Source organism: Giraffa tippelskirchi, chromosome X, assembly GCF_054371585.1.
Source record: "Giraffa tippelskirchi isolate mGirTip1 chromosome X, T2T-mGirTip1v1.2.pri, whole genome shotgun sequence".
In the NCBI taxonomy this organism is placed as follows: domain Eukaryota; kingdom Metazoa; phylum Chordata; class Mammalia; order Artiodactyla; family Giraffidae; genus Giraffa; species Giraffa tippelskirchi.
Window position 1 is genome coordinate 106,922,325 of NC_137289.1, and position 24,282 is coordinate 106,946,606.

General features: G+C 36.7%; 1 protein-coding gene across 1 annotated transcript in view; it reads left to right on the forward strand.

Moving 5' to 3' along the window:
* Positions 1-24,282, forward strand: part of EFHC2 (EF-hand domain containing 2) — a 224,704-nt gene that overhangs the window by 142,332 nt on the left and 58,090 nt on the right. The window lies entirely within an intron of this gene.

Genomic DNA, 24,282 nt, shown 5'->3' on the forward strand with positions numbered 1-24,282 from the left:
ATAATGAAATAGAGTTTCCACATATTATATTAGTGACATTTAAAAAGGATAATGTAACTGGCTTCAGATGAGCATGTGGGATAACAGGTACTTTCATTTTCTACTGATAGGAGTTTAAATAGGTTCAGCATTTTGGAGGGTAATTGGCAATATCTAATGTTGAGACTCTTTTACCTAGTAATTGCATTTTTAGAAACTTTTTACTCAGAAAATTTTGACAAGTAAGTTGTAATAGATGTTTGTGTGTGCACTCAAACAATATTTATTGCAGCAAAATTTGTAATAGCAAAAATTTGGAAAAAATCAAATGTCCAACAGTAGGGGAATAGTTGGATAAATTCTTTTGCTTTGGTTTAAGACTATACTATTTAGCCATTAGGTCTTACCTAGTGGCTCAGTCAGTAAAGTTTTTACCTCTAAGGCGAGAGACCTGGGTTCAATGCCTGGGTGGGGAAGATCCCCTGGAAAAGGAAATGGCAACCCACTCCAGTATTTTTGCCTGGAGAATTCCATGGACAGAGAAGCCTGGTGGGCTACAGTCCATGGGGTCACAAAGAATTGGACGCGACTAAGTGACTAACACTATTTAGCCTTTAGAAAGGATGAGATATGCCAAATATGCATACTTGAAAAAATCTTCAGTGCGTTAGTCAGGATTGGTTAAGTAATGCTGCAGTAACTAACCCCCAGATCTCAAGGAGTTAAATCAGTAAGGGTTATTTCTTGTTTACTCTGTGTGTGTCCATTGTTGTCAGAGGGAGCTTTGTTCATAATAGTCACTCAGGACTGAAGTTGACAGAACAGCCACTACCTGGAATGTACCAGAGAGAGAAGAGAACTTTGGAGGGTCAGGACCAATAAATCTGAGCTGGGAAGAAAAACATATCATTTACACTCTCAATCCATTGGCTAGTATGAGTCATATGGCTCCACCCATATATTCAGAAGAAAGAGGGAAACCAGATGCTAGATAAACAGCACTAATGGCTACCATATATATGTCATGCTGTTTTGTAGATAGAGCAAAATTCAGAAGTCTGTATAATATGATCCTATTTATGCCAAAAATCTAAAGGTTACATGTACATGTATATTTATATAAATATTTCAAGGATTGTGTATCCTTTGAAGAAATCTTAGCAGGCTGCACACCAGCCTGCCTCATTCTTTGATATATTTTTTAAACAATGAGCGGTTGTAAAAAAAAAAAATTAAAAAGATAAAAACAAATAAGGCTCAAGCAAATACGACCAAAAAGCTTGGGCAAAGAACAATGAGCATTTTCTGTTTCTTGCTTCAGTTTCCAGAAAGAGCTAATGGCTGCTGCTGCTGCTGCTAAGTCGCTTCAGTCGTGTCCGACTCTGTGCGACCCCATAGATGGAAGCCCACCAGGCTCCCCCGTCCCTGGGATTCTCCAGGCAAGAATACTGGAGTGGGTTGCCATTTCCTTCTCCAATGCATGAAAGGGAAAAGTGAAAGTGAAGTCGCTCAGTCGTGTCCGACTCCTAGCGACCCCATGGACTGCAGCCTACCAGGCTCCTCCGTCCATGGGATTTTCCAGGCAAGAGTACTGGAGTGGGGTGCCATTGCCTTCTCCGGAGCTAATGGCAAATGCTGGCAAAATGTTTTGAGCAAAAGTCGAGTCTCAGAATCATAAAGCAGGATATGAGTTGTTCCACTTGATGCTCTACTCTGATTATTGGTTTAATTTTAATGTGCTTACTTAAAATTCTTGCATTATATATTTTTTATTTATGTTTTAAAATCCTAGAGCTTTGAAAGTAAATTTGGGATGGAATAGTTTTTATAACTTTCAAATTCTTATCAAATTAACAACAAAGTCTTACCCCTTTATTTTCCCCACTTAGACTGTATCACTAATATTTTACTGTATTTGCTTTATCTTGCATCTCTTCATTTGCACACCCCTCTATCCATCCATTAATCTATCTTAACTTCAGTGTATTTCTTTATTTTTTTTATGCTGCAAAAAGCTTTATTGTTTCCATTTGGTCCAAGGCTTGAGAGAGGGCTCCAGGGTGTTAAAAAGCTGCCTAGTGGCTGCAGAGAGGGGCTTCAGGCAGCCCTGATGTTAGGTGGGTTCTTCAAAGGCCACTGGTCTCCAGAAGCTCCTAGTCGTGCTTGAGGGTGAGCCTTTCGAAGAGATATTCGCCCAGCCCAGCCTGGGGACCAGCCAGCCTGCAGAGGTTGGTCAGGTGGTCACCCATCTTCTTGATGAGTTTCACTTCCTCATCTAGGAAGTGGTTCTCTAGGAAGTCACAGATGTGGGGGTCTCTGCGGGCAGAAGCCAGGCCATGCAGATCCAACAGGGCTTGATTCAGGTTCTTCTCTACGAGAAGAGCAGCTTCCATCGCGTCCTGGGTTTTACCCCACTCATGTTGAGATGGCTTCTGCACGTCCAGGAAGAGGGCGCAGCCGCCACGCTGGTTTTGCAGTTTCAAGAGACGCTCTGCGCCCTCGCGCTTCTCCTTGGCCATTTTGCGAAAAAAGTGACCCACACCCTCCAGGGCCACATTGTTGCGGTCGAAATAGAAGCCCAGGGAGAGGTAGGTGTAGGAGGCCCGCAGTTGCATGTTAATCAGGCGGTTGATGGTGGCTTCACTTCGGTAGAATAATTCTGACGAATCTGGGAGCTCATGATTGGTCGGTAATAAGGAGTTAAAAAATGGTGGCTGGTCCCAGTGATTGCGGACAGCTGAGTGGCTGACTCCGGAGGTTGCGACTGGAAAAAAAGTCGGAGGGTGGTCGGAGGCTGGAGCAAGGGGCATCCCTGGGTCTGTTCTGTCCAAGCACTGTTGAAGCAAGAGACAGATCCGCAGGGCCGCTGAGCGCACTTCCCAATGCATTTCAAAGAAAATTCACAGACATCAGTTATTTCCTTCTAAATATATCAGCATGCTTACCATCTATTTACATTTTTTACCTTTTGATATAAAATTTATTGTCAATAAAATAGATAAACCTAAAGTATGCATTTGCTTAATTTTGACAAATACACCTATGCAACCCAAATCCCTGTTAAAACATACAATATTACCATCATCTAGAAAGTTCCCTCATACCCGATCCTAGTCAATCCCTGCCCACACCTCCATCCAAGGAGCAATCACTTTTCTGATTTTTTTTTCACAGTAAATATATTTTTCCTGTTCTAGAATTTCATATAAATGGAATTACACAGCATGTATTCTTTTGTGGATTCTCTTATTAAGTATGATTTTGAGATTTATCCATATTGTTGAGTGTATCAGTAATTCATTCCTTTTTACTGCTCAGTAGTGAATACTATAATTTGTTTATTCTTTCCCCTGCTGATGAATATCTGGGCTATTTCCAATATTGGGCTAATATGAATAAACCTGCTCTTGACATTCTTATGCAAATATTTTTGTGAACATAATTTTTTTCTCTTAGTTATGTAGCTGTGAATGAAATTGCTGGGACATAGGTATGTGTTTAGTTTTTAAAGAAGCTGCCAGGCTTATTACCAAAGAGGTTATACCAGTTTACATTTCCCCTAACAATGTACAGAGGGTCTAATTGCTTCACAACCTTATCAACAATTTGGTATTATTAGGCTTTTTAATGTAAACCATCTGGTAGATATGTAGTAGTGTCCCTTGTAGTTTAATTTGCATTTTTCTGATAACCTTTGATGTTTTTTTCATGTGTTTATTGGCTCTTTGAGAGATATTTACTGTGAGAGATGGTGAGGGACAGGGAGGCCTGGCTGCGCTGCAGTCCATGGGGTTACAGAGTTGGACACAACTTGACATCTGAACAACACTGACTCTTTGTATATTTTGTGAAGTCTCTTTTCAGATCCTTTGCCAAATTTTATTGATTGCTTGTTCTATTATTATTGAGGTGTGTTGTGCTGTTATATTTCTCTGATAGCTTTATGATTTTAGCTTTTACTTTTGAGTCTGTGATTCATTTCAAATTATATTTTATATATGCTGTTGGATAAGCATGAAGGTTTATTATACTTAAATTCTTAAAATGCTTATTTGAAAATTTTCTATTATATGCCAGGATTATTTTATATTAAAGTAAAAAATTCCAGAGCTTTAAAATAAAATTTTGAAATGTTTTCAAATTCTTATTAAATTAGTGACTATCTTACCCTTTCATTTTCTTCTTCTGTGACTTAGTTTTTATTTTATTTTATTTATTTATTTATTTTAATTAGTTTATTTTCTATTTTTTAACTTTACAATATTGTATTTGTTTTGCCCTACATTGACATGAATCCACCATGGGTGTACAAGTTTTCCCCCTCCAGAACCCCCCTTCCACCTCCCTCCCCATCCCATCCCTCAAGGTCATCCCGGTGCACCAGCCCTGAGCACCCTGTATCATGCATTGAACTTGGACTGGCGATTCGTTTCACATATGATAATTCACATGCTTCCATGCCATTCTCCCATATCATCCCACCCTCGCCCTCTCCCATAGAGTCCATAATACTTTCTATTTATCTGTGTCTCTTGATGTCTCGCATGCAGGGTTATCTTTACTGATTGACTAAATACCATATATATGTGCTAGTATACTGTATTGGTGTTTTTCTTTCTGGCTTACTTCACTCTGTATAATAGGCTCCAGTTTCATCCACCTCATTAGAACTGATTCGAATGTATTCTTTTTAATGGCTGAGTAATATTCCATTGTGTATATGTACCACAGCTTCCTTATCCATTCATCTGCTGATGGGCATCTAGGTTGCTTCCATGTCCTGGCTATTACAAACAGTGCTGCGATGAACATTGGGGTACACGTGTCTCTTTCAAGTCTGGTTTCCTCAGTGTGTATGCCCAGCAGTGGGATTGCTGGGTCATATGGCATTTCTATTCCCAGTTTTTTAAGGAATCTCCACACTGTTCTCCATAGTGGCTGTACTAGTTCGCATTCCCACCAACAGTGTAAGAGGGTTCCCTTTTCTCCACACCCTCTCCAGCATTTATTGCTTGTAGTCTTTTGGATAGCAGCCATTCTGATGGGCGTGAAATGGTACCTCAGTGTGGTGTTGATTTGCATTTCTCTAATAATGAGTGATGTTGAGCATCTTTTCATGTGTTTGCTAGCCATCCGTATGTCTTCTTTGGAGAAGTGTCTGTTTAGTTCTTTGGCCCACTCTTTGATTGGATCGTTTAGTTTTCTGGTATTCAGCTGCAGGAGTTGCCTGTATATTTTTGAGATTAATTGTTTGTCTGTTGCTTCGTTTGCTATTATTTTCTCCCATTCTGAAGGCTGTCTTTTCACCTTGCTTATAGTTTCCTTTGTTGTGCAAAAGCTTTTAAGTTTAATTAGGTCCCATTTGTTTATTTTTGCTTTTATTTCCAATATTCTGGGAGGTGGGTCATAGAGGATCCTGCTGTGGTTTATGTCGGAGAGTGTTTTGCCTATGTTTCCTTCTAGGAGTTTTATAGTTTCTGGTCTTACATTTAGATCTTTAATCCATTTTGAGTTTATTTTTGCATACAGTGTTAGAAAGTGTTCTAGTTTTATTCTTTTTCGAGTGGTTGACCAGTTTTCCCAGCACCACTTGTTAAAGAGATTTCTTTTCTCCGTTGTATATTCTTGCCTCCTTTGTCAAAGATAAGGTGTCCATAGGTGCGTGGATTTATCTCTGGGCTTTCTATTTTGTTCCATTGATCTATATTTCTGTCCTTGTGCCAGTACCATACTGTCTTGATGACTGTGGCTTTGTAGTATAGCCTGAAGTCAGGCAGGTTGATACCTTCAGTTCCATTCTTCTTTCTCAAGATTGCTTTGGCTATTCAAGATTTTTTTGTATTTCCATACAAATTGTAAAATTATTTGTTCTAGTTCTCTGAAGAATACTGTTGGTAGCTTGATAGGGATTGCATTGAATCTATAGATTGCTTTGGGTAGTATACTCATTTTCACTATATTGATTCTTCCGATCCATGAACACGGTATATTTCTCCATCTATTTGTTTCCTCTTTGATTTCTCTCACCAGTGTTTTGTAGTTTTCTATATATAGGTCTTTTGTTTCTTTAGGTAGATATATTCCTAAGTATTGTATTCTTTTCATTGTGATGGTGAATGGAATTGTTTCCTTAATTTCTCTGTTTTCTCATTGTTAGTGTATAGGAATGCAAGGGATTTCTGTGTGTTAATTTTATATCCTGCGACTTTATTCATTGATTAGCTCTAGTAATTTTCTGGTGGAGTCTTTAGGGTTTTCTATGTAGAGGATCATGTCATCTGCAAACAGTGAGAGTTTTACTTCTTCTTTTCCAATCTGGATTCCTTTTATTTCTTTTTCTGCTCTGATTGCTGTGGCCAAAACTTCCAAAACTATGTTGAATAGTAGTGGTGAGAGTGGGCACCCTTGTCTTGTTCCTGACTTTAGGGGAAATGCTTTCAGTTTTTCACCATTTAGGATAATGTTTGCTGTGGGTTTGTCATATATAGCTTTTGTTATGTTGAGATATGTTCCTTCTATTCCTGTTTTCTGGAGGGTTTTCATCATAAATTGATGTCGAATTTTGTCAAAGGCTTTCTCTGCATCTATTGAAATAATCATATGGTTTTCATCTTTCAATTTGTTAATGTGGTGTATTACATTGATTGATTTGCAGATATTGAAGAATCCTTGCATCCCTGGGATAAAGCCCACTTGGTCATGATGTATGATCTTTTTAATATGTTGTTGGATTCTGTTTGCTAGGATTTTGTTAAGGATTTTTGCATCTATGTTCACTAGTGATATTGGCCTGTAGTTTTCTTTTTTTGTAGCATCTTTGTCAGGTTTTGGTATTAGGGTGATGGTGGCATCATAGAATGAGTTTGGAAGTTTACCTTCCTCTGCAATTTTCCGGAAGAGTTTGAATAGGATAGGTGTTAGCTCTTCTCTAAATTTTTGGTAGAATTCAGCTGTGAATCCATTTGGTCCTGGGCTTTTGTGTGCTGGAAGATTTCTCATTACAGTTTCAATTTCCGTGCTTGTGATGGGTCTGTTGAGATTTTCTATTTCTTCCTGGTTCAGTTTTGGGAAGTCGTACTTTTCTATGAATTTATCCATTTCTTCCAAGTTGTCCAATTTATTTGCATATAGTTGCTGATAATAGTCTCTTATGATCCTTTGTATTTCTGTGTTGTCTGTTGTGATCTCTCCTATTTCATTTCTAATTTTGTTGATGTGATTCTTCTCCCTTCGTTTCTTGATGAGTCTGGCTAATGGCTTGTCAATTTTATTTATCTTCTCAAAGAACCAGCTTTTGGCTTTGTTGATTTTTGCTATGGTCTCTTTTGTTTCTTTTGCATTTGTTTCTGCCCTAATTTTTAACATTTCTTTCCTTCTACTAACCCTGGGGTTCTTCATTTTTTCCTTTTCTAGTTGCTTTAGGTGTAGAGTTAGGTTATTTATTTGACTTTTTCTTGTTTCTTTAGGTGAGCCTGTATTGCTATGAATCTTCCCCTTAGCACTGCTTTTACTGTGTCCCATAGGTTTTGGGTTGTTATGTTTTCATTTTCATTTGTTTCTATGCATATTTTGATTTCTTTTTTGATTTCTTCTGTGATTTGTTGGTCATTCAGCAGTGTGTTGTTCTGCCTCCATATGTTGGAGTTTTTAATTGTTTTTCTTCCGTAATTGACATCTAATCTTACTGCATTGTGGTCAGAAAAGATTCTTGGAATGATTTCAATTTTTTTGAATTTACCAAGACTAGATTTATGGCCCAGGATGTGATCTATTCTGGAGAAGGTCCTGTGTGCGCTTGAGAAAAAGGTGAAATTCATTGTTTTGCGGTGAAATGACCTATAGATATCAATTAGGTCTAACTGGTATATTGTATCATTTAAAGTTTGTGTTTCCTTGTTAATTTTCTGTTCAGTTGATCTGTCCATAGGTGTGAGTGGGGTATTAAAGTCTCCCACTATTATTGTGTTAGTGTTAATTTCCCCTTTCATACTTGTTAGCGTTTGCCTTACATACTGTGGTGCTCCTATGTTGGGTGCATATATATTTATAATTGTTATATATTCTTCTTGGATTGATCCTTTGATCATTATGTAGTGTCCATCTTTGTCTCTTTTTGTGACTTAGTTTTTAAAAAAATTTTTTGTTTGTGGAAAATTGCTTTACAGTATTGGTTTTTGCCATACAACAATGTAAATCAGTCCTATTTATATACATACATCCCCTCCCTTTTGAGCTTCCACCAACCCCCACCCCACCCCCCGCATCCCACCCCTCTAGGTCATCACAGAGTGCCAGACTGAGCTCCTTGTGTTATATAGCAACTTCCCACTAGCTATCTGTTTTAATCTGATAGTGTATATATATTAATGCTACTTTATCAATTCATCCCACACTCACCTTCGTCCACTCTGTGTGACTTAGTTTTGACTATTAAAATGAGAAATTCTCCTTTGGAAAAGAAACTGAAGTGCTGAATTTTTATACTTCCAATAATTTCCTTACATAGTACATTTCCACTTCTTAAGGATTGATGTATCCTCGCTATATTAATATCCCAATTAACTGAGGAATGCCAGGTACCAGTGGTCTTGTTAACTGAAGGAAGCTGTCTATTACACATGTGACAAATTGTATTTTCCAAAGATGGCTATAACAGTGTCCCATCCAAAATGTTCATCTACAATGTGAACTTGACGTTCTTTCATTGACAGACGGGGTCCATGTCATTTCCCCTTGAATGCTGAGTGGCTTAGTGATTCACTCCTAACCAATAGAATGCAACAGAAGTGATGCTGTGTAACGTCTGAGGCCGGGTCAGAAAAAATGATGCAACTTCTAAATTGTCTGATGTGACACTTGCTTTTGGAGCCCTGTACTACCATGTAAGGAATTCTACCACCTTGAGGCTGCCATGCTATGTAGTCCAAGCTACATGGGGAAACCATGAGTAGATGGTAATTCACGTGACAGCCCAAACTGAAATCTCAGCTGATGGCTCTTGCTATGCACTTGATTTATGAGCATAGATACCTTCATATAGGGCTTCCCTGGTGGCTCAGTGTGTAAAGATTACGACTGCAGTGCAGGGGACACAGGTTCAATCCCTGGATCAAGAAGATTCCCTGGAGAAGAAGTGGCAACCCACTCCAGTATTCTTGCCTGGCAAATCCCATGCACAGAAGAGCCTGGTGGGCTACAGTCCATGGGGTTGCAAAAGAGTCAGACATGACCTAGCAACTAAACAGACAGACCTTCACATAATTCAAGCCTTCAGTTACAGAATCTTCCAGTTTGAAACTCCAGACCTTCTTTTGTGCCTTGTCTGAATTCCTGATCCACAGAATCCATGAGCATAACAAAATAGTTGTTTTAAGCTGTTGATTTTTAGGACAATTTGTTAAACAGCCATATTTACTGAAGTGGCATGCAGCAACACATTTTGAAGAATTAGAATACTGATAATATGCAGCCCTTAAATTAACTATTTGATGTTTAATTTTTTGAGAGACAGTCTGATATCTTTTAGTGCCCCAGAGTCATGACTTCCCAGTTCTTTAATTGCAGAAATGGAGAAATCCTGTGCCATGTCTTGGCAGTTACTCTTGTGAAAAGATCTCCACACCAGTTAGAACACAAAATATGCTGGGTAGGGAAAAAAATCAAAATTATCCTTTGTATGTGTACCTTCCATCTGGAAGAATAGTAGTAAAATTTCCTTGTACCTGAACTGAGCAAGGTGAGGTGGGGGTGGGTGCTTTTGTGAAGTTAGGTACGTTTTCCATCCAAAGAAGAAGATGTGGTCTCATTTTCCAAGAACAAATTTAATTTTTAAACACTAATTTTTTTTTAAATTTACATACACTGAGATCCACTCTTTTTTGGTGCCCAGGGTTCTATGATGGTGATAAATTCCAAGAGTTGTGCCACCGCCACCATCACAATAAAGATACATATCAATCCTACCACAGCTGCCTCCTCACCACCACCACCCCCCCAAAAAAATTAGAGAAAATGCTTTCTCTTGAGTAAATGCCTAGGAATGAAATGTCTGGATCATATGGTAGGCATATGTTTTACTTTCTGAGAAACTACAAAGCTTTTTGTCGTTGTTGTTTACATCTTTTATTGCACTAATTTCTGTTAGTGTTTTTGAGCTCTACCATTTACTCTTGATTATTTCTTAGAATTTCCATCTCTCTGTTACCCATCTATTCTCACATATTGTCTAATTTTTGAATTAGAGCCTTTACCATGTTACTTGTTTTAAATTCACAGTCTGATAATTACAATATCCTGCCATATCTGAGTCTAGTTCTGATGTTTGCTCTGTCTCTCCAACCTCGGTTTTTGGTCTTCTAGTATGCCTTTTAATTTTTTGCTGAAAGCCAGACTATGATATACTAGATAAAAGAAACTCTGGTAAGTAAGCCTTTGGTGATATGATGGAAGGGTGTGGAGGGGGAAGCGTTCTTCATTGCTATGATTAGGCCTCAGCCTTTTTAGTGTGCCCGTGTCCCTCAGCTGTGAATTTCTTAAGTACATTTTAGTTTCCTCTCCCACTCCTCTAGGTGGGATAGGGTGGCTGGGTGGGGTGGCGGTGGGGGTGCTAGATATGGGTATTTATCCGCCCTTATGTAGAAAGCTCCATGGGACTGGAGTTGAGTATTTCCCTTCTCCCAGGTTGGTTAGTCTCTGATAAACCCTAGTAGGTTAGGCTCTGGTAAAATAGTTTCCCTTGTTAAAAAGAACAGAAGTCAGAGAGGACTTTTCTTTGATATTCATTATGAGAACCTGATTAAGCTCCTGCAGATAAAACTCACAGAAATGTAAGGCTCCCTTGATGACTGGCTTCCCTGGAAATTTTTATCTCTTAGATTTGTCCACATGGAGTCTCCAGAAATTCATCAATTACATCAAATTCATCCAAGTCCAGATTTGCCTATCCTGCTACTGGTTCCCACAGAGGTTTCTGCTGGTTTCTGCTTGTGGGTTTCTGCTAAGTCATGATACTCTGTATCTGTGTGTCTATTTGTCTTTTCAATTTGAGGGACAGTGGTTTGCCCAGTGACCTCCCTTCTCAGATGGATCTAAGAACAGTTGTTGATTTTTCAGTTTCTTCAGCTTTTTTACTTCTCAAGTTGTTTTTTAAAGTGATTGTATCATTTTTATTTTTACCAAGAGTCTTTGAGAGTTCCAGTTCTTCTACAGGCTTCCCACACGTGGTATGGTCTGTATGTTTAATTTTAGCCATCCTAACAGAGGACTAGTAGTATTTCTTTGTAGTTTTTACTTGAATTTTCCTAATGATTAATGATGTTAAACATGTTTTCGTGAACTTCTTTGCCATCCATAAATCTTCTTTGGTGAAGCCAGAGGAGATTTCAGGTCTTTTTCCCAAAGATTTTTTGAGTTTCTTGTTTTCTTGTTCCTATTTTGTGAGTTCTTTATTTATTCTGGATACAAGTCCTTTATCAGATATATGATTTCCAAATATATTTGTCTGTGGCTTGTGATTTATTTCTTTAAAAAACTGTCTTTTGAAGAGAAAAAGTTTTAAATTCTGATTAAGTCCTATTTATCAGTTTTTGCTTTTGTGGATCATGATTTTGGTAATACATCTAAGAAATTTTTGACTAATCCAAAGTCACAAGCGTTTTCTATGTTTTCTTCTAGAGATGTTACAGTTTTAAATGAGATCTATGATACACTTTAAGTTAATTTTTTGTTTGTGGTGTGAAATAAGGATTGAAGTTTCATTTGTTTATATGTAGATATGCATTTTTTCAGCACCATTTGTTGAGAAAAAAACTATCATTTCTCCACCAGATTGCCTTTGAATTGTTTTTGTAAATCAATGTCCATATATGATGGGCCTTTTCCTGTTATGTTCTGTCAATCTGTCTACCTTGTCACTGATACCACACTTTCTTGATTACTATATCTTTATAATAAATATTGAAGTCAGGTAGTGTTCATTCTCCAACTTTGTTCTTCTCTTTCAAAGTTATTTAGGCTATATTAGGTCATTGTATTTCCTTTGAAACTTTAATCAGCCTGTCAATTTTTTAATTTTATTTTTAATTAATTAATTTATTTTAATTGGAGGCTAATTACTTTACAATATTGTGGTGTTTTTTGCCATACCTCAACATGAATCAGCCATGGGTGTACATGTGTCCCACCATCCTGAACCCCCCTCCCGCCTCCCTCCTCTCCCCATCCCTATCCCTCTGGATTGTCCCAGAGCACCAGCTTTGGGTGCCCTGCTTCATGAGTCGAATTTGTAGCCTGTCAGTTTATACAACAAACCCTGTTGGGATTTTGACTGCAGTTGCATTAAGTCTTTAGATAAATTTGTGGACAACATTGAGTCTTCTGACTCATGAACATAGTGTATCGCTTCATTTATTTGTGATTTAATTTATTTCAGACATACTTTATAATAGTGTTCAGGGTACAGGTCTTCTTCCACATCTCTTGTCAGATTTATCCATGAACATTTCATATTTGGAAATTGTATTGTTTTTCATTTTAATTTCCAATTGTATATTGCTAATATGTATAAATATTGTTATTTGTATATTGATCTTATATCCTGATACATTGCTGAACTCACCTATTGTCCTAATTGCTTTCTTTTTTATTCCATTGGGTTTTTTGGCAGTCATGTCATCTGTGAATAAAGGCAGTTTTACTTCTTTATTTCCAAGTTGCATTCATTTGATTTCTTTTTCTTTTTCTTTTTTTACTTTTTTGCACTAGCTAGAAGTTCCAGTACTATCAATATATTGAATAGAAGAGGTGAAAGAGAACATCATTCTCTTGTTCCTAAAATTAAGGGGTAGGCATTTATTCTTTTAACATTAATTGTAGTGTCACTTTAGAGTTTTTGGTATATCAGGTTGTGTAAGTTCCTTGTTATTCCTTTGTTGTTGGGTGTTAGATTTTGTCAAGTCATTTATTGAAATGATCGGATTTTGTTAATATAATGACTTATGTTGATTGATTTTCAAACGTGAAAACTTGCATTCTAGGATAAACTTTATTTGGCCATGATGTTGTTTTCCCTTTTCTTTTGTTGTTGACTTGCTCAGTTGTGTTTAACTCTGCGACCACATGGACTGCAGCACGCAAAGCTTCCCTGTCCTTCATTATCTCCCAGAGTTTGCTCACACTCACGTCCATTTAGTTGATGATGCCATCCAACCATCTCATCCTCTGTTGCCCCCTTCTCTTCCTGCCCTCAGTCTTTCCCAGCATGAAGGTCTTTTCCAATGAATCAGCTCTTTGCATCAGGTGGCCAAAGTATTGGAGCTTCAGCCTCATTCCTTCCAATGAATGTTCAGGATTAATTTCCTTTAGGATTGACTGGCTTGATCTCCTCAGTGTCCAAGGGACTCTCAAAACTCTTCTCCAACACCACAGTTTGAAAGCATCAATTCTTCGGCACTCAGCCTTCTTTATGGTCCAGCTCTCATATCCATACATGACTACTGGGAAAACCATAGCTTAGACCTTTGTTGGCAAGGTGATGTCTCTGCTTTTTAATACACTGTGTAGGTTTGCCATAGCTTTTCTTCCAAGGAACAAGCGTCTTTTAACTTCATGGTTGCAGTCTCTGTCCACCATGATTTTGGAACCCAGGAAAATGAAGTCTATCTCTGTTTCCATTTTTTTCTCCATCTATTTGCCATGAAGTGATGGGACCAAATGCCATGATTTTAGTTTTTTTTAATTAAGTAATTTATTTTAAATGAAACAAGGATGAATGTTTTTAATGATAAAAGGTACAATTTACAAAGAAGATAGACATCGTAAACCATTAGACCCCTTAACAACAAAGAAACAAAGGTACATAAAGTAAAAATCAGAAGAAATATAAATATACAATCATATTGAGACATATTAACATTTCTCTGAGAATATTTTATGGAGTACAGAAAAATAAGAACAGAAGCATCTTGAATGATGCCATTAATAATTTAGATATAATAGATTTATATTTAGTTTATATTATTCATATCCTACATATATCCTATATTTAAAACTTTGTATCTCATATGTTGTTATTAGATGTCCATAGGGCATTTAGTAAAACTGGCAAAAAAGATAAACATTACTAAATTTCAAAAAGTAGAATTCTTTTGTGTGTGTGATTCAATTTTAGATATACACATATATTATTTTTGAAATTATTTTCCATTATAGGTTATTGCAGCATATTGACTGTAGTTTCCTGTGCTATAGAGTAAACCTTTGTTGTTGGTGCATATCTGTTTTTTAAAATTAGAAGTTTAGCATTCTATTCATACTAAGTCAAACAAGTATAATCAAAGTGTCATAAATTTTTTAGCTAGGCAAAAATTCATAAGTTTTCTAAAATATATATATTAAACATATTATATATGTGTGTGTACAAAAGCTTTTCTATTATGCTTGATAAAGGCTTGAGAAAGAGCATCAAAAAAAAAAAGAGATGGAGAAATTGGAAAACATAAACTAAATGAAATGGGAGCACTGAATATGAAATAGAAAAAGTGAAACAATCTAGATAAAACATTCTCTGTAGTCTTTTAAACATGACCGCTCATTAGAAACATATCTGGAACTCTGACAAAGCAATTCCTGGGCATTTGTATTTTTCAAAAAAATCCAAGGTAATTCTGATACGCAATTGAATTTTAAAAAGTGATTACATGTTTTTCTATTAAATGGTAGTTTTTGTGATAAAGAATTCTATAATTTTTCTGTTGACCAATCATGATACAGTGGTATTTAGTGAGTAATAGTTATAAAATCACAATAGTAAAAGATGTTTATTAATTTTCACAGTCAATAGCCAGACAAAAAGTAAAAGATAATTACTATTGCAAACCATAATGGGAACATGATTAACCTAACAATATAAAATAATTGCATACAATTTGGGGTTTCAAGCAGAGTGAAGTGGTAAGTAGAAGTGTGTACATACACATGGTTTCATCTGCTCAGCCCGTCTATGTCTTTTGGTTGGTGTATTTAATCCATTTGCATTTAAGGTAATTATTGATGTGTATGATCTTATTAGAAAGTGAAAGTGAAAGTCACTCAGTCGTGTCCTACTCTTTGGGACCCCATGGACTTCTTCAGGCCATGGAATTCTCCAGGCCAGAATACCGAGTGGGTAGCCTTTCCCTTCTCCAGGGGATCTTCCCAATCCAGGGATTGAATCCAGGTCTCCCACATTGCAGGCAGATTCTTTACCAGCTGAGCCACAAGGGAAGCCCAAGAACACTGGAGTGGATAGCCTATCCTTTCTCCAGCTGATCTTCCTGACCCAGGAATCTAACTGGGGTCTCCTGCATTGCAGGTGGATTCTTTACCAACTGAGCTATGAGGGAAGCCCTTATGATCCTATTACCATTTTCTTCATTGTTTTAGGTGTATTTTCTGTAGGTCTTTTCCTTCTCTTGTTTCCTGCCTAGAGAAGTTCCTTTAGCATTTGTTGTAAAGCTGGTTTGGTGGTGCTGAATTCTCTTAACTTTTGCTTGTCTGGAAAGCTTTTGATTTCTCCATCAAATCTGAAGGAGACTCTTGCTGGGTAGAGTATTCTTGGTTGTAGGTTATTCCCTTTCATCACTTTAAATGTATCATGCCATTCCCTTCTGGCTTGTAGAGTTTCTGTTGAGAAATCAGCTGATAGCCTAATAGGAGTTCCCTTGTATGTTATTTGTTGTTGTTCCCTTGTTGCTTTTAATATTTTATCTCTGTCTTTAATTTTTGTCAGTTTGATTACTGTGTGTCTTGGTATGTTCCTCCTTGAGTTTATCCTCCCTGGGACTCTCTGTGCTTCCTGGACTTGGTTGCTTATTTCTTTTCCCATGTTAGGGAATTTTTCAGCTATTATCTTTTCAAATATTTTCTCAAGTCCTTTCTCTCTCTCTTCTCCTTCTGGAACCCCTATAATGCGAATGTTGGTGCATTTAATGTTATCCCAGAGATCTCTTAGGCTGTCTTCATTTCTTTTCATTCTTTTTTCTATATTCTGTTCTTCAGCCGTAATTTCTGCCATTCTGTCCTCCAGGTTATTTATCCATGCTTCTGCCTCAGTTATTCTACTGTGGATTCCTTGTAGCATGTTATTCTTCTCTGTTTGTTCTTTAGTTCTTGTAGGTCATTGGTAAACATTTCTTGCATCTTCTCGATCTTTGCCTCCACTCTTTTTCTGAGATCCTGAGTCATATTCGCTATCATTATTCTGATTTCTTTTTCTGGAAGGTTTCCTGTCTCCAAATCATTTAGTTGTTTTTCTGGGATTTTATCTTGTCCCTTCATCTAAGATGTAACTGTCTGCTTTTTCATGCTGATTAACTTTCTGTAATGTGGTTTTGTTTTAGTCCCTGTGTGATTGTGGTTCTTCTTGCTTCTTCTGTCTGCCTTCTGATGAAGGAGGCCAAGAAGCTTGTGTAAGCTTCCTGATGGGAAGGACTAGATTACAGTATTAGTCTTCAGTCATGTCCCACTCTGTGACCTGATGGATGGGGAGGGACTGGTGGTGGGAAAATCTGGCTTTTGCTCTGGTGGGCAGGGCCTTGCTCAGTAAAGTTTTAATTCAATTATCTGCTGATGGATGGGGCTATGCTCCCTCCATGGTAGTTCTTCGGCCTGAGGCGACCCAGCCCTCGGGTCTGTGCGCTCTATGGTTAGGTTAATGGCAACCTCCAAGAGGGTTAACACCAAAAGGGACTGTCCAAGACAGCTGCTGCCAGTCCCCCCCCCATCCCTGTGGTGAGCCTCTGCTGACTCACCTCCACAGGAGACCCTCTAACACTAGCAGGTAGTTTTGGTTCAGTTTCCTGTAGAGTCACACTGCTCCTTTCCTCCGAGTCTTGGTATGCACAAGGTTTTGTCTGTGCCCTCCAAGACTGGAGTCTCCCTTTCCCCCGATCTTTTGGAATTCTCATAAACAAATCCCGCTGTCCTTCAAGGTCAGATTCCGTAGGGATTCCCAGTCCTTTTGTCACGTCCCCAGGCTGGGAAGTCTGATGTGGGGTTCTGAACCTTCACAACAGTGGGAGAATTTCTTTGGTATTCTTCAGTTTGTGGGTCACCCACCCCACAGATATGGGATTTGATTTTTTCTTGGTTGTACCCTCCTACCATCTTGCTGCAGGTTCTTCTTTGTCTTTGGACATGGGGTACCTTTTTTTGGTAGGTTCCAGCGTCCTCCTGTTGATGGTTGTTCAACAGCTAGCTGTGATTTTGGTCCTCTCACAGGAAGAGATGAGCAGATGAGAAGAAGAATCCTACTCCACCATCTTGAACTGGATGTTCATGACCTTAGTCTTTGAATGTTGAGTTTGAAGCCAGCTTTTTCACTCTCCTCTTTCACCCTCATTAAGAGGCTCTTTGGTTCCTCTTTGCTTTCTGCCATTAGAGTGGTGTCATCTGCATATCTGAGGTTATTGATATTTATCCCACCAATCTAGATTCCAGCTTGTTCTTCATCCAGCCCGGCATTTCACATGATGTACTCCACATGTAATTTAATCTGTGAAAGTTTTGTTTTGAATTTTTGCCTCTATTTTCATGAAGCCTCTTAGAATGAGTTGTCTGCCTATAATGGTGACCTGATCACTTTACCTGTTGGAATTTCATTTCCTTACTTGTAAAAGGAAGAGGCTGGATTGATGATCTATCTATTATTTTCCATTGTAATGGTCTTTTCTATTATTATTTATTTTCCTGTGATTTACATTTATCTTCATTTAATCCCTTAAATTATTTTACATTTTACATTTTATTATATATAAAAGTACAATAGCTTAAGCATATTATTACTATATGGTAAATATATTGAGGGTGACTACTCAAAAATTTTTTAACGAAGTGGTGTTCTTGATTAAGCAGTTTTGGAAACAATGCTGTACATAATTCTCTTGGGCATCAGGACTAGGCTTTCTCATAGGCCTCAGTCTTTTCCCACCTGGGACACTTTGCTCTTAGTCTTTGAGGTTGTGTTAGACAATTATATAAAACTCATCTCATTCTTAAAATAACCCTGAAAGGCAGAGTCATTATCAGCTCAAGGTCACAGGGCAGAACTGGGGTTCAGACCTAAGTCTGTATGATTCCAAATGTTCTATTTCAAAACTTAAATGAAAGTGTCATTATTAAAATTTTAAATATACCAAAATGTGCTGAAAGACACTATATACCTACTACCCAGAACTAACAAAAGAACATTTTTCTGCATTTTCTTTTTATCTCTTTTTAAAAATTAAGAAGTGATTATAGGACTAATGCCTGCTCCCTCAACATCTCTTTCCCTTACCAGTTTCAAGATGGGTATGTAATCCCCATGCTTAATTTTTTCCACATATATATGTATCCATAAACAATTTATAATATCGTTTGTACATTTAAAAATGTAAATAATGGTAAACACTCTTTATATCCTTTTGTGACTTGCCATTTTCAGTCCACATATGATTTTGAGTTATTTCCATGTTGAAACATGTAGCCCTAGTTCATTTATTCTCATTGTTTTATGTGTGTGTGAGTCACTCAGTCATGTCCGACTCTTTGCGACCCCATGGACTGTAGCCCACCGGGCTCCTCTGTCCATGGGATTCTCCAGGCAAGAATACTGGAGTGGGTTGCCATTTCCTTCTCCAGGGGATCCTCCCAACCCAGGGATCGAACCCGGGTCTCCTGCATTGTGGGTTGATTCTTTACCATTTGAACTACCTCCATTGTCTTATAGTATGTCATTTTATGAATAAATTGCAGTTTACCAGTTTCTTACTTATTATGTTAGTTTTATGTGGCTACAGAAATAAAAAACAAAAAAAATTGTTTTTGTAATAAAAAACAAACTAGGTGACTTGAAACGACAGAAATTTATTCTCTCACAGTTCTAGGGGCCAGAAGTCCCAGAGTATCTCTGGGAAATCAAGGAGCTGGCAGGATGATGCTCCCTCTGGGAGAATCTGATTATTGCTTCTTCAGTTTCTGTGCTGGCAGTCCTAGGCTTGTGGTATTACTCCAGTCTCTGCCTTTAACTTCATATTGCTTCCTCATTGTGTGTGTGTGTGTGTGTGTGTGGGTGTGGGTGTGAGTGAGGGGGAGAGAGAGAGAGATTGAGATCTCTTTCTGTCTCTTGTGAGGATACATGTGATGGCAGTTTGGGCCCATCTGGATAATCCAGGATAATCTGTTAATCTATTTCAAGATCTTAAATTAATCACATTGGCACTTTTTCCAAATAAAGCCACCTCCACAGGTACCAGAGACTAGAACCTGATATCTTTGGGGATCATTCTTCAGTCTCCTGTACTTTTTGTTGTTACAAACAGCTGCAAGAGAACATCCTTATACATGTCTATGGATATGTGCTAATTTCTCTAGAATAGGAACCTAGAAGTAGAATTGCTAGGCTATAGACTGTATCTTCAACTTCACTAAAGATTGTTAATTTTTTCTTAGAAAGTGGAGCCATCAATTTATATTTTCATCTTTTGCATATTGCTCACTTTTCTGTTGAGATTTAAGTCTTTCTTAAAGTTTTTGTTCTTGATACATTTTGTATGCGAGTCCTCTGTTGGTTATGTGGATCACAGATGTATTCTGTGACTGGCTTCTCTTTTCACTTCCTGTATTGTGTCTTTTGACATGTGGAAGTTTAAATTTTAATTGTAGATGAGTTTAGGGATTTTTTCATTTATGGTTTGTGAATTTTACATCCTCTTTAAGAAATTATGACTACCACATGAATTCCCAATTGTTCCGGCACCATGCATTAAGTCTATCTTTTTTTCCCCAGAGGTTTGTATTGAAACATCTGACATATTTCATGGTCCAATATCCATATGAATCTGTTTCTAAGCTCTCTATTTTGTTAAATTTGTTGACTTGTCTATTTAAATTTGTTACTATAGAATCATGATAAGTTGTGATATATATATAGCAGGGTTCTAATTTTTCTTCTTTTGACTATTCTTAGGCTTTAATTTTCCTTATCAATTTTATGACCACTTTCTAGTTCTTTAAAAAGCCTGACTGGATTTTGACTGAAATTGTATTGAATTTATAGATTAATTAGTGGCAGAATTGCTGTCACTATGAAATAGAGATCTCGCATCTGTGAATATAATGTATCTTGTTTTATAATATTTGTTGTCATTGCAGATACTGCCTTTTAATTTTAAAACTGCATTTTCTAGTTGGTTATTGCTGGTGTATATGAATGCTGTTGATTTTAGTATTTTACTTTTTGTAGGCAGATATCATTTTCTTTTTTGAGTTCTCAGAGTATGTAGAGTCTTTTAGATTTTATTTTGGACCACATCATATAAACTCTAAATTATGACATCCCTGCTTCTTCCCTTCTAATCTATATGATGTCTTTCTATTTTTTTATTATGTTGGCTAAGAGCTGCAATGTACTATGTGTGGTAAGTAGTAAAAGCACATATCCTTATATTTTCCTGATTTTGAAAGAAATATTTCTAATATTTTACCATTAAGGTCATTGGCTTTTGGCAGATGCAGAAATTTTATTTACAATTTTCACATCTTTGTTCTTATAGGAAATAGGCCTATAGTTTTTCTTTCTCATACTGTCTTTGTCCAGTTGAGATATCAATATTTTATAATAGTCTCATAAAATAAGTTTCAGAGCATTCATTCTCTGTAAAAGTTAGGTATTATTAGTTTTCTGAAGGTTTTGTAGAAGTTTCATGTAAAACCATATAGCTATTCCATTTTTTTCCTGTGAGTAGATTTTAAACTAATGATTCACTTCTTCTAAGGAGTACATGTTATTCTAGATTTGTTTTTTCTTGAGTTGATTTTGAAAATTATACATATTTTCTAGAAAGTTTTCCATTTTGTCTAATTTTTAAAATTTGTCACCTTTAAACCCTATTACTTTGTGCCTTTTCTGGTTTTTTTAAATCAGTTTTACTAGTTATTTGATTAATTTGAAAAAGAACCAGATTTCAATTTGTTAATCTTTTTTTTTACCTTTAGCTTCTATTTTATAAATTCCTACTGTTATTTTTATTACGTCCTTCTTTCTATTTTTTTTGTTTATTTTCTAATTTCTTGAGGTGGACATTTGTTTCACTTTGGACATTTATTTCACTGATTATCAGTCTTTGTTTTCTGAGAAATGCACTTGAGGCTTTAACTTGCCTTGTAAGTACTACTTTGGCTTTAGTGTTTTTAGTTTAGTGTTATCGTCCTTCATGTGCAAATATTTCCTAAAATCAGCCAATTAATTCTTTGCTTTTAAATTTCCAAATGTGTGTGATGTTAGCTTTATAGTTCATTTTGCTCTTTTTGTTACATTTACTTGGAGAATATGGTTTGCATGATACCAATTCTTTGATGTTTATTGAGACTTGCTTAGTAACTCTAGGAACACATAAACTTAGTTTCTGAAATGTATCTATTTTTTCTCTTACTTTTGAAGTTTAACTTGGTAAATAATTCTAGATTTAAAGTTATTTTCCCTTGACCTTTTAAAGATATTATTCCATTGTCTTCTGCCCTCCATTGTGGTTGTTGGTAAGTCTCCTATTAATATAATTGTTCCTTTGTAGTATATGCCTTTTTCCCCTCTGATTGCCTTCCTCTTTGTTTTTGGTGTTCTCCGGTTTCATTACACTGTACTTTGGGACTATTTGTAATTCTTCAATTTAAGAATTATTCTCAGCCATTATCTCTTCAAATGTCATCTCTTGTCCAGTCTCTGTTTTTCTTCTCAAACTCTCAAGCTCTTTTCTGTTTTCCTCTTAACTACTTATCAAACTTCTCTTTTCCGTGTATTTTAACCTCTTATTCATCCTTTTCGTTGATTTTTTTTTTATTCTGTGCTGCATTCTTGGAATTTTCCTTATATCTGTCATTATGTTCATTGATACAGTGACTTTACCTTCCAGATCTTAAGTGCTGTTTAGTTGTGTGTATGTCTGTGTATGTGTGCATGCACTCATATGTGTTTTAAATATTTCTATTCTTTCCCATGGTATCTTGTTCCTTTCTTATGGCTTCTCTATTTTTTAATCTGTTTTGTACTTTTAAACGCAATAGTTTCATAGTCCATTGCTGATTTTTGTTCTGTTGTCCCAAATTTATGGGAATACTAGTCTTTCTGTTGCATCTGCTGACTCTTACTCATGGTGGATTGTTTTATTTTGCTCATCTTAAACTGAACTTTCCTCCCCTACCACAGTGTTCCTTTGGTAAATGAGTTGGCCTTTCAGAGTAGTTTTTGTTTTGTTTTGCTTCAAACCCTTTCATTTTGAACTCATTGTAGACTTCTAGAACAGTTCCAAAATAGTATGAAGAGCTGTCATGTACACCTCACCCAGTTGCTCCTAGTGTTGGCGTCTTGTCATAGTGCTATTATCAAAACTAGGAAACTAACATTGGGACAATACCACAAACATGTCTTTTTTTTCCCCCCAAGATCTGTCTTACATGGAATTAGTTGTTGTTTCTTCTTAGTTTTCTGTGATCTATAATAGTTCTTTAGTCTTTATTTTTGAGTACATTTTTTGAATCCATTATTTTGTAGAATGTCCCTCAATTTGTATTTTTCTGATGTTTTCTCATAGTTGGACTATTTGGGCAAGAATTCTACAGAAATAAATCAACCTTCTTAGTGCATCACATCAAGGAGCTCTTGATATCAATATGTCATTATAGTGATATTGACGTTATTCTCTATTAAGATGGTGTTTGTCAGATTTCAACATTGTAAAGTTACTATCCTTCCTTTTGTAGTGAATGAATATCTTGAGAGAGTTACTTTGAGACTATGCAAATCCTGCTTTTCCTCAAGCTTTCACCACTAATTTTATCATCCAGAAGTAGAACCTTCAGAGTATTGATTTTACCTCTCCAGGCGGGCTTATAAACTGAACTCAATCTTAATTTTGATGTAATTTTTTGACTTGAAAGTTTCTATAGTTAGTGGGTAAAATAAATCTGTACTACAAATTCTTATTAGGCAGAATATTGGCTTTAAGTTCTATCATGTAATCTGTCTATCTATGTTTCTTTGTCCCCCCACCCGCCATGTATACAGAGACTCAGAGGAAAGGTCCATTGCTGTCTAAGACAATGGTTAGAGTTTATCAATCCTCCTTTCACTTCAATTGCAGCCTTTTACAGTTCTAGCTTTATGCATAGATTTCATATGTAGGAGTTTCAAATTACCACTTCCCTTTGGCCAGAGACCTTGTTTCTTGGGCCTGAGTGAGCATTAAAATCCATGCTCTTACTTGTTAACAGTGTTTGATTCCCATCTTCCCCAGGTGCCACCCTCTTAACTTGTACACCTTCCTCTCTGGCTGTACCAGATACCTCTTTGCTTTGGTACCTAGGACATTTCCTCTCCTTTTTTCACAAGCTCAGCCAGAAGTTTGAGTTTTAATTGCTGTCTCATCTACCATTTTGTCACACATAATCTCTTTACCATGCTATATGGACTCTCTAAAATTACACTGGAGAAAATACAGATTAGACACATTATTGGGGATATGACATCATTATTAATACCTAAGCTGAAGTGGGTTTGGCTTCACTCATGTAGACCTACTTAAAATCAGCTCCACTATTTAAAAATCTTAATAACTCTCAGGCTTTTCTCTTTCTATTTTTGAAGCATATCCATTCTTATAGCCTTGAGTTTTATGGGATGCTAGAAAAAATTCTTGGCATTTTAGAATAAATAAACCATATAATGCTGTGCCAAAACAGATAGACTATTTCTTATGTTTCTAAAGAGTGGAAAAAGGACCAACTCTTTTTCTGAGGTTTTATATATACGTATATATTTATACTGTGTTTCTTTTATTTCTTTTTCCATGATTATATTCTTGTGGGAGTGGGTAAGTCATTAACAGTGAAACTACTATTTCATCCAAAATACAATGTTCTAATGGTTTCTATTCTAAATGAAGTTTCTATGAATAAAAGCAAGGCAACTGTGTGGCCATTAGTTGCTAACAAATGACCAAGTTAGTGCCACCCAGGCTGTCTTCTTTAATTAGAGTCCCAATTTTGTTTTAAAAAATAAGAACAGTAGCTATATGCTAATTTTTAGTTCCTAAGAGGGAGAATTATGCTGTAAAATGAGAGAATACTACAGAGCAGGAGGGCAATGACGCTTGAGCCACTATAGCGCAAGCCCTACCTGGCTGTTTTTCATTCGAGTAAATTTTGCAACCCAAAGTACTGGATATGGAGAGTGTGCCTCTCAGTGTGGTGTTTAACCATGTTCATTTATCATTCAGTCAATAAATATATGCT